The sequence below is a fragment of the Drosophila willistoni genome, unplaced genomic scaffold, assembly GCF_018902025.1.
Source record: "Drosophila willistoni isolate 14030-0811.24 unplaced genomic scaffold, UCI_dwil_1.1 Seg743, whole genome shotgun sequence".
NCBI lineage: Eukaryota > Metazoa > Arthropoda > Insecta > Diptera > Drosophilidae > Drosophila > Drosophila willistoni.
Genome location: NW_025814647.1, coordinates 22842 through 35170, shown reverse-complemented (window position 1 = coordinate 35170; position 12329 = coordinate 22842). Strand labels below are relative to the sequence as shown.

General features: G+C 34.6%; 1 long non-coding RNA gene and 1 pseudogene across 1 annotated transcript; one reads left to right on the top strand and one right to left on the bottom strand.

Moving 5' to 3' along the window:
• Positions 1-1598: 1598 nt before the first annotated feature.
• Positions 1599-2294, bottom strand: LOC124461924. Its single transcript, XR_006955320.1, has 3 exons — positions 2020-2294; positions 1771-1959; positions 1599-1666 (listed from the first exon to the last, which is right to left on the bottom strand). It is a non-coding gene; the product is annotated as an uncharacterized LOC124461924 (long non-coding RNA).
• A 1154-nt stretch (positions 2295-3448) lies between these two features.
• Positions 3449-9805, top strand: LOC124461923 (annotated as a pseudogene).
• The last annotated feature ends 2524 nt before the right edge of the window (positions 9806-12329 follow it).

The window sequence follows — 12329 nt, the reverse complement described above, 5'->3', positions numbered from 1 at the left end:
TAAATGATGCTGCGACAACTAATATATGGAAAAGCGACAACAACTAAATGATGCTGCAACTTATTGGCAAGAAAAGAAACAACTGACAGAGATTGTAGCAACAACAACAGCATAAACAACAGAGAGTAAATAATTAATAATAATTACTGGAAAAAATAATAAGAAAAATTATGTAAGCATTAAACATTTAAAGCTAAAGAACAGCTATCAACATCAGCTTCAACACCATAATACTGAAGATATCTAGTGAATATATTTGAGTCTCGTTCGTTATCCCAACGATGAACATCAGCATCAACACATAAGTTTGACTAAAAAAAAAAAAAAAAAAAATACATGAACAACAGTGAAGATATTCCCTTTGCGGAATCTGCTCCTGTCGAGCAAAGGGATGCACTGACGCTAAAAGAAGCGCTAGAGCTGTATCCCAACGATGGACCGCGGCCACTAACAATAGAGGAGCCCGGCAGCAGACGAGAATCCCCAAAAGACGAAACGGGGCGGTGAGGTGAGACGCCTGCTCACCCAGAAAAGACTGCAGCAGGATTTACTAAAGGCCAGCACCAACGAAGAAGACCGACAACGCTGCATAGAGCGTATCGAGAACCTAAAAACTGAACTTCGCCAAAGAGCGAAGAAACGCAAGGGGGCCGCAGAAATGCGCAAGCCTTAACTTGCCTTTAATTTAATAATAATAATTATAAGCCTAATAGCAAGTTGAAGCACGAAAGTGCAACTTGCGAACTTACTAACTTTCTGTAGGCTATTACTAACAATGTGGTTGGAGAATTTTTTTTTTTTTCATATAAATTTTTTTTTATTTCTAAATAACAATAACGAATGAAATGTAAATCTGAATTGTGAGCCAACCACATGCTCTATAATTTTTTCCACGTCTCTGGCTCGCTGTGCAAGACACAGTTGAGATAAAATTTTTTTTTTCTTTTGTCGTATAAAAAAAAAATTTAATAATTTTTTTTAAATAAAATTTCATAAAAATTCATGAATCCATAACAATTTTTCAAATAATTCAAATATAAATTTTTATAATTATAATTCGTATTCAAGCAAATAAGAACGAAGCTTGAAATACTTAAAAAAAAAATTTTTTTTTAGTAACTTTTAAACAAAAGGTTTTGAGATGTTTTTATGGGCTTTTGTTCCCTATTTTTTTTTTCCCGTATTTGTCATATTCATTTTCATCCTGCTAAATTAAAATAGTCTCATATAGGATCGTTAGTCAGTGAGATTATTATTAGAATTATACACAAAAAAAAAATTTTTTTTTTTTTTATATAAACTCCATATGTTCGATAATTCCATAAGTAAATTTGATGATATATCTCTTATACCCACAATGGGGTTAATAGAAACAAAATCAGTGGACTCCACTGCTAATGTAATAAATAAAATCGAATCATCAAATACTGACTTGAGATTAACGAACATATTGTTATTAATAATCGTCGTAATAATGTGCGCATATATTTTATATAAAGCTTATCTATTACACAATAAATGTGTAACCAAAAGAGCCATAAGCCAAGCTAATGACCTAGATAAGGTCTAAGAATACATATGCACACACGCGAATAACAATAAAAAAAATAATAATAATTCTGGAAAACAATGGCCACTCTTGATAATTATTTTGGAAAAATAAACGCTAGGCATCCCAGTATTGTCCAAGATTTAATTGAGGTTTTTAGAAATGAGCATATCAATTCACCACAGAACTCAATAAACTTGGTACAAATTAAGTCAGCTTACCTAAATATAACGGGAGAAGAATTCCCAGTTCAAGGAAGCACTAGGGTACAGATGAGTTTCATCCTCACAGTACCATATGTATGTTGCTTTTCCAACGCAGCAGGCACATATCGTTTCTACCGAATGGAGGAACCGAGGCAGTAAGCCTCCATGATTTTTTTTTATATACGTACATCCATATTAATAGGCCTAACAAGTTAGTGTAGAATATGGATAAGATAGAAACAAAAAGGCTACAAAAATACTTACCTTTCCTCGATTTCCTGATACAATCAGGCGAAACAAATCACAAATACAAGGAAATAAGGTATTGGATAGCCCACAACTACAAATTTACAAAAAAAAATTGTAGATCTTATGGAAAAATCCATAAAAGTAGCTTATAGTAGATTGTTAGCTAAGACTCCTTTACATAAAGACGTGCCCGGATGGGTCCACGAACTTTTTAAGGACTCGATCGCGCTGATAGACATATCAGAATCGAGTACAGACTCAGATGTAGAAATAATAGATACAGAATAATAAAAAAAAAAAATAAATAAACATAAACATTTTCGAAAATTTTGTTATTTTTAACAAACTATGGTTACTTGGGATGATATAATTGGAAAAGCTAGAATACACGCACAAGAATTAACTAAATCTTGTAAGTGCCTCTCGCAAAACAGAGAAACATCCCAAGACACAGTAACCAAACACACGAAAATAATAACCGAGAAGCTCCAAGCTATTAGGGCAGTATTAACTGAGCACTATAGCAAACTAAAGGAAGGGCAAAAAACAGCCGCAAATGCGTTCTACAGTGATTGCAAACAAAAAGCAATAGCTGTGCTAAACAGACACAATATTGAATTTAAACAAACAACTGATTTGGAAACTTCAATAGTGCTGGAAGAAGAAACGCAACTAATGGCCGATGATGAAAGAGGTGAAGAAAAACCACCAGTGAGCTCTGATCAGTCAATTATAAGTCATAATAAACCAGCAATTCCAAAAGGAAGCAACAAAATGACTCAAACAGTGGTAGAATTCATAAACACAGCCACAAGGCTGCTACCATTCTTCGATGGTGACATTAAAAACCTACAAGGTTTCATTGGGGCACTTCGCGTACTTGATACCATAAAAGAAACGCATGAAGCAGTAGCCATCGAAATAATAAAATCAAAATTGAAAGGTCAAGCGGGTAATACGCTAAGCTCGGAAACAACGATTGACGAAGTTATACAAAAACTGTCAACAATCTTTAAGGGTGAATCAGTGGATCTTTTAACAGCAAAGATTAAAAATCTGCAGAGAAACCCTAATAACTGTGTTTCATACACAAAAGAGATTACTGAGTTGACCGACGCCCTAAAAGGCGCGTATATTTCGGATGGTCTTCCAAATGAACAGGCTATAAAATACACTACCAAAGTGGCAGTAAATGCTATGGTAAGTCATACCAAAAGTCAAAGAGTCCAGCTACTAATGGAATCGGGAAACTTTGATTCAGCCAAAGAAGCCATCACTAGATTTACCACTCTTTCAGTAGAGTCGGGCTCCACGGGAAGTTCCCAAAATAATACCATTTTTTATGCCCAGCATAATGACCGCGGTAGACGCCGCTACAATAATAATGGTAACTGGAGAAACAACTCGAATTGGAACAACAACAATTCGAGCTGGAGCAATAACGATGCCCACAGAGCCCAACGAGGCCGAAATAAGTCACGCTACCGAAGAGGCGGCCGTGGAGGTGGACAACAAAATAATAATAGACAAAACACAAATAACCAACAAAATGGTTATAACAATACAAATGTCCGAATTACCCAAAGCGACCAGGGAAACGGACAAGCTCCTCCAAATGCTCAGAGTTAAAAAATAAAGTATACTCTATCAACCTAAGTCTTAATAATTTCGTATCATTTAAGAATGTTGAAACCAATAAGAAAATAACATTCTTAATTGACACCGGTGCAGATATTTCAATAATAAAAGAAAATTCTGATGTATTTCATGACATCAAAGTAAACAAAACTGTAGACATTCGAGGCATAGGAGAAGGAGTAATAAATTCCAAAGGCCTAGTCTCAATAGAATTGCAGACAAGTAAATATATTATTCCATACGAATTTCATCTGCTTCATGCAGATTTCGCAATCCCATGCGATGGAATAATAGGATTAGATTTCATAAAAACTTTTAATTGCAAAATAGATTACAGCAATTCAGAAGATTGGTTTATACTTAGACCACAAACATTAAAGTACCCAATTTACGTTCCAATAACATTCAATTCTGGTAATAACTCAGCACTTCTACCAGCAAGATCCCAAGTGGTACGCAAAATAGAACTATCTTCAGCAGAAGGTAACATTTTAATTCCGAATCAGGAAATTAAACCGGGCGTTTATGTTGCAAACACTATTGCAACAGCCCAAAGTACTTATGTCCGATTCTTAAATACCACAGATAACTCCCAACTAGTAGGCTTTAACAATTTAAAATTTGAATCACTTTCGAACTACGATATAGTTCAAAATACCAAAGATTTAAGAAAAGAATCTGTAATTCATAAATTGAAGAAAAATTTCCCAACACTATTCAAAGACAAACTCGAAAAATTATGCACTGAGTATAGTGATGTGTTCGGACTTGACACCGAACCGATCACAACAAATAATTTTTATAAACAAAAATTAAGACTTAAGGATGATGAACCGGTATATGTGAAAAATTACCGGAGCCCGCATAGCCAAATAGACGAGATCCAGCGACAAGTTGGAAAGTTAATTGAACAGGGTATTGTTGAACCGTCTGTTTCGCCTTATAATAGCCCACTCTTACTAGTCCCAAAGAAAACACTTTCGGGATCTAAAGAAAAAAACTGGCGATTAGTAATTGACTATCGTCAAATAAACAAAAAATTGCTGTCAGACAAGTTTCCGCTCCCCAGAATTGATGATATTCTTGATCAATTGGGAAGAGCAAAATATTTTTCTTGCCTTGATTTAATGTCAGGTTTTCATCAAATAGAACTAGAAGAAAAATCAAGAGATATAACGTCTTTTTCAACGAGCAATGGCTCATATCGCTTCACGCGATTACCTTTCGGTCTAAAAATAGCACCTAATTCATTTCAAAGAATGATGACAATAGCATTCTCAGGGCTTGAGCCCAGCCAAGCTTTTCTCTATATGGATGATTTAATCGTTATTGGTTGTTCTGAACAACATATGATTAAAAATTTAGTAGATGTTTTTAAACTTTGCAGAAAAAACAATCTAAAACTGCATCCAGAAAAATGCTCATTTTTTATGCATGAGGTGACATTCCTAGGTCACAAATGCACAGACAAAGGAATCTTGCCAGACGACACAAAATTTGACGTCATCAAGAATTATCCAGTCCCACATGATGCAGATAGTGCTAGACGTTTCGTTGCATTTTGCAATTATTATAGACGTTTCATAAAAAATTTCGCCGAATACTCCCGGCACATAACAAGATTATGTAAAAAGAATGTTCCCTTCGAATGGACAGCAGAATGCGAAAATGCATTCCAATACTTAAAAGAAAAGCTCGTTCAACCTAATCTATTGCAGTACCCAGATTTCAGCAAAGAATTTTGCATAATCACGGATGCAAGCAAACAAGCATGTGGAGCAGTTTTAACACAAAACTATAATGGACTCCAGCTTCCAGTTTCATATGCATCAAGAGCGTTCACTAAAGGTGAAAGCAACAAGAGTACTACAGAACAAGAGCTAGCAGCAATACATTGGGCAATAACACATTTTCGACCATATATATATGGAAAACACTTCACAGTGCGAACAGACCATAGACCATTAACATATTTATTCTCCATGGTCAACCCGAGTTCAAAACTAACACGCATGCGGCTAGAATTGGAAGAGTACGACTTTACAGTAGAGTATTTGCGAGGTAAAGACAATTTTGTGGCAGACGCCTTATCGCGGATAACTATATCCGAATTAAAAGATATGAGTATAAAAGTCCTGAAAGTCACTACCAGGCAACAAAGTAGACAGAAAAACTGCGCAGTTAATAAAGAAGACCTTTTGCCAAGGCAAAAACTTCAAAATGCTTCTAGGCCCAACGTATACGAAGTCATCAATAATGACGAGGTACGAAAAGTAGTGACCTTGCGAATAACAGAATCTAAATGTTCACTGAAACATGGAAAGAAAGTTATGGCAAGAATTGAAGTTAGCGATTTGTATACCAATGGAATTCTCGACTTAGGTCAGTTCTTCCAAAGGCTTGAAATGCAAGCCGGTATACTTGAAATCAGCCAACTAAAACTGGCACCGAGCGAAAAGATCTTTGAAATTATTTCAATAGATTCTTTTAAAAATATGGGCAATACTATATTGAAAACATTAAGAGTAGCGCTACTCCAGCCGGTGACCCTAATAGAAAATGAAAAAGAAAAAGAAGCAATACTGTCTACATATCATGATGATCCAATTCAAGGAGGTCATACTGGCATTACCAGAACGCTGGCAAAAATCAAAAGACACTACTATTGGAAAAATATGGGACGCCATATCAAAGAGTACATAAGGAGATGTCATAAATGCCAGGTGTCAAAAACGACGACACATACGAAGACTCCCATGATAATAACAGAAACACCAGCGAAGGCTTTTGATAAGGTTATAGTGGACACAATAGGTCCACTACCAAAATCAGATAATGAAAATGAGTATATTGTCACATTGATATGCGATCTGACAAAATACCTAATAGCCATTCCAGTTGCATCTAAGAGTGCAAGTAATGTAGCTAAAGCTATATTCGAAAATTGTATACTACAGTACGGTCCAATGAAAACACTCATTACGGACATGGGAACTGAGTATAAAAACCAAATTATAACAGATATATGCAAGTACATGAAGATTAAAAATCTGACATCTACAGCATACCACCACCAGACCTTAGGGACAATAGAACGAAGTCATAGAACATTCAATGAATATATTCGTTCATACATATCAGCAGATAAGTCCGATTGGGATGCTTGGATACAATATTTCACTTATTGTTACAACACAACACCCTCGGCAGTGCATGAATATTGTCCATACGAACTAGTATTTGGAAGACTACCAAATCAGTTCATAGATTTTAACAAAATCGATAGAATAGATCCAATATACAATTTAGACGACTACTCTAAGGAAATAAAGTTTAGAATAGAAATAGCATATAAAAGAGCTAGGATAATGTTAGAAAACCATAAGTTAAGTAATAAAAAATACTACGACAAACATATTGCCGATTTCAATTTAAACATAGGAGATAAAGTTTTATTAAGAAAAGAAATAGGTCATAAACTAGATGCTAAATATATAGGGCCTTATAAGGTAGTGAGTATAGAAGAAAATGACAATATATTAATAGCAGATAATAAGAATAAATACCAAAAGGTTCATAAAAACAGACTAAAACCATTTTCGGAATGATCAACCGAAAAAAAATAATAATTATCATGATACTTAAGTAATTTTTACAAAAAAAAAAAAAACAAAAATCTTTATGGATTCATCTATTATTGAAAACAAATTCACGCAATTTCGAAAAACAAGAGAAAGAAAATTTGCCTAAAGAGACACAAACAAAAAAAAAAAAAAAAACTTTCCTAAGATACACCTTTACTTTACCTTTTATTTTACCTTTCTATATAAATAATCATTACAATAACTACATAATATTACGTTATTCTCTAAAAAGGGGAGGTGTAGTATGTTCATACAACTAATAACTCAACACAATGAGCTCAACTTGTAACACTTTGTTGCAAGTATAAACAATTAAAACATATACGCATTAAAATATAATTGTGCACTTGAATATGTTCATATGTATACATTGAAGTATTCACATAAACATATTCAAGTAAACATACAATTAAGCATGAACATATATGTATGTACATTTGTATATGCACATACATATATTCACATAAGCACTGTATGCACAAGCGTAACATGAGCTAGAGCCAGGCCAGCGTGTGACCGCTGACCAAGCACTTTGATGCATGCGCTCCAACAGTATGTATGTATGTATGTACTGACACTCTCCCTCTCTTTTGTAGCTGTCGCATAAATCGCAGCATAAGAATATATATGTAAAATTAGCCTAAGCAAAAGAATAATTTGGAATAAAGAATTCAATCAAAAACTCCAGTCAACCGACACAGACGTGTCTCTGATTATTATTTTTCAACCCAACGGAACCCGGTCGAAGGAGTTTTTACAGGATCGCGGTACGGTAGAGGTGATTTCGAGTGAGAACGGGTATCGATGTAATATCGATTAAAAACGATATACGATAGTGAGGAGTGGTCAGTCGGTCCGAAGAGAGTCAGTCGAATAGAGCAAGCCGGTAAAGTTGCGTCTCGAAGTGTGAGCAGTGAAATCAAAAAATAAAGAGAAACATTGTGAAGTAAATTATAATTTTACTACTAAGCTAATAAACTAATATATACAATAAAGCTGATGAAAATAAAACCCGGTGTATGCAAATTAAATCTGTTCGACTTGGTGAAGGTTGAATCTCCACAGCTTGCGAGGCTCGTCCGGGATAAAGCTAAATTCCACATATATTATGAAGTTCGTTTTAAGCTTATGACTTTAATGAATAGGTGAACTCAATATTATAAGGGTTTCTAGTCTAAGACCCACCTAAAAGGGGCACTTTTCATATAAAAACTATATGTATTTCTTTGCCAATAGTAGCTTTTAAATAACATTTTCCTGTCGTTTTGACTTTTTTTTTTAACAACTTGTTAAGTACTTAAATGACACTTGAAATCAGAACTCTCCTTCTTTAATCTGAAAATCTTTTCTGTCTATTGAATTAATTATAAAAATCCAACTACATTAAATATATTTTTTTTATGTTCATAAGAGGCTTAAAAAATGTACTAAGTTCAATTCAAAGAATTAATCTAAGCCGTGAGGTATTCGTAAGTTCGCAGAATCATTTCCAATTGTAATTCTGATTGTAATTCTAGTCATATACTAGGTTAGTTAAACAACCACAAACGTGCCAAAGTACAGTTGTATTATATTTTCTTTAGTGCATCTGATTTGGTGAAGCCGCTTCAGATGAACACGATGTTTATTCTTAAACAATGAGGAAAAAAGTAAACCAAAACTGTCTTTCGTAATTTAATATCTGCATTTAATGTGCCAAGAAAGTGAAGACATTAGCTTTTTAATGGAAATTTACGTTGTTTATTTAGTGATCGTTACTTTTGGTATACAGAATTTAAAACTAAAGCCTCATACTTCATTCCTATAAAGTCTATTAGAGTTCCCTTTACCTTGCTATTCTCTCTTCGAAAAAAGGTTCTTTATTCATGCTTCAATTCTTCTTTTGTCACATGTATTTAAATGTTTTTATGGTCTTTAGTTAACGACTAATTTTGATTTAACTAGATCAGGGCACTTCTCACATGAGTGCTAATTGAACTGAATTTTAAATGAAAGTAAACAAAACGAGAAGCCGCAAGTTTGAAGAAAGAAACACCGACACGTTTACTATTTATTGGCGGTATGGGTATACCTGTTGATGGTTTACATTTCGAATCAGTTACATCTGGCTATGTGTTGAAAGCAGAGTACTTTCTGTCCACCAATTCAACAGAGATCACGCTCGTCTATCTCAAACCGATGACCGTATCGGCCAGAGAGAAGGAGACAAATGGAAATGAGCAGTTTGACTATGGTGCGATATATCGTTGGATTATTTATCGTGGCATTGAGATGATATTGGACAATTTGGGACTACCCGGACGGAGTTGTTTGCTACGAGTGATTTGTGAATATGCAGCTGTTCCCTTGAGCCATGAAAGCGGTTTACTTGGCGAGATTCTACACATTATATTAACTCCATCGAGTTCGAATGACAAACTAACGCATCGAATGGATGGTGAATATCAAGAGTCTATGCCAAAAAGTGTTCAAAATCACCTATGGATCTGATTAGTATTATAATGAATTTGAATAAATGAAAATGAAACCTGATTGATTGTTATACAATGATTTCATTAAGTTTGGTGACAATAAGTAAATGTGATGTGTCCACGTAGCGAATGTTAGTTAGTTAGTTAGTTTTTCTGTGTGTTTAACTAACTAAAGCCTATCTAAAACTTTGTGTAAGACATTTTTTTTTGGGGCGCACAACATAAACTGCAATCGCGTACAAGCGGGTGTGACAATTACAAAGTTGATAAACATAATTATTAGTTTTCGCACACATTGTCAGCATGATCTGCATGCCCAATCAGCATCAGTTGTAATTAAACATACGAAACACCCAAACAAACACACACACACACACACACACACACACACACAAAGGGAGAGAGTAACACAAATACGCAACACAATGTATGCGAAATATATGTTGCCTATGCGTGATGTGTGAAATTATTACGAGAGAGCGGTTACTGAGGGGGAAGAGACACAACTGTTTCATTCCTTTGCTTAATTCAGTAAAATTTAAATACCAAATATAATTTATATGAATTATATGTATATATATTTTAATACATTAATACATGCCACTAATACAAATTTATTTATGTCACCAAACACCTTTAACCTTAAAGGTTAATCAGAACACGTAGGAAAACACTCTCTCCCTCTGTCTACATACATAAATGCAACACAAATCAAAATATTAGTCGCTTTGGTCGCCGGCGACTGGAGCGACAAATGTCGCTCAATGATCTTGTGCACGGGACCATTGAGCGACAATTGTCCGTCTAGTCGCCGGGACTAGAGGGACAAAAGCGACAAAGCGGCGACACAATGCTTGTTTGTCCCGGCGTTCGGCAAGACATTTGGACATTTGTCTTGGCGACTGGAGCGACATCTGTCGCTAGGTTGTCGTTCCGGTCTTGAAAGCTAGGACATGCAATGTTAAATGTCGCCGCATTTTTAATGGGAGTGTCGCCAGTTTGTCCCCGGGGACAAGCGACATGTCCCCGGGGAATCCCGGCGATTCCCCGGCGACCGGTACTGAAGGGAATGTTGTTGCTTTTGTCGCCAAGACGATGATGATTATGATTATATGATGATAGTGAAAGAATTTGCCACTTGATGCCAATTTCATTGAAATGAGAAACCAACCAAGTAACCTATCTACTCTGCCTGGGTGGCCTGCATCTTAAGGATAAAAACAATTGACCAACTTAATAGCATTATGCAAATAATCAGATAGATATTTACATACATATAACATACATGTACAGTATATATGTTAGAGTTGGCTTTGGCATCATCTGCTATTTGGTTGCAATAATCTACTTTTGCTTTGAAAATTTACAAATTTTAAAGTCTTTTATTACTTTTTGGCTAAGATTGAGCCCAAGACTTGTTTTGAACTCTTAAGATATGATATATTCAATAGAAATGATTTACACAAAGTTTCGTTGGGTTAACAGTTTGGGTAATTTGAAATATTTTTCATCAAACTTACTAAAGTTTTTGTTTCAATTAACGCCTCGATTTTTATAGATTTTCTCATTTCAACCAAAAACTTTATAGTTTATTTGAGGAAAGTTTATAATGAAATTTTTCGTTCTAATTCTTAATCTACTCTTTATCTTTGGTTTTCTACATTGTATTACCTAAAATATTGGTCAAAAGTTAAAAGAAAAGTAAATATCAAAAACCAAGTACTTTTTGTTTCGTCTTATAGATTTAGTAGCTAAAAACTACAAATGTTATGAAAATCAACGATTAGTAATCCAAATTAAGAAGAGGTCAGTAGCGGATCTACGGGGGGTGAAAAAGGCTAAATTCCCCCTGATTGATTGTTTAATTAATGAAACTATCCCCAAGAGTTAATGAATTCTTCAATTTTTGAGTACAAGTTTTAAAATACAAACATTAAATATAAAATTTATATATTTAAACTTATTTATTTTGCTAAAAATCATATTAAAATTTAAAATCCAGTTTTGATTAACTTCAAAAAAAGGTCGAAATGTAGACAAACACCAAAAACGAAAGACCCGCCTTATTACACATACTGTAAACCATGTTTTTTAAATATAGTACTATATACTATAACAAAAATATTTGGGCCCGACGGTTAACTAACCAACTGGTTAAGGCGAAGCCCTTTACACTAATTGTGATGGTGCCCAAGGGTATGTCCATAAAAAAGGTGGAATCTGCAGTTGCAAGGTTTGCCGTTCTTTTTTCGCTTCATGTAGTTTGAATTCCCAACTACTTTTAGCGTTGAAGATATGGTATGGCATTTACAATTGTGGATTCTTTAGCGAAGTCTTTTGAGGATAGAACTTGGTGGTTTTTGAAATAGCTATACAGACAACCTGCTCACTTTTTGTGCTGCCTATGATTTAAAATCTTACAAATAAATCAGTAAGATTGACCTGAAGCCCCGCTCAAACAAAGTTTTTTGATTAATTAAGAAACTTTTATCACATTCATCATATATGCCATGGGCCATTAGAGGTTAAATTCTTTGCTGTTCTTTCAGTGGTTCTTGGTTTACATTTATTG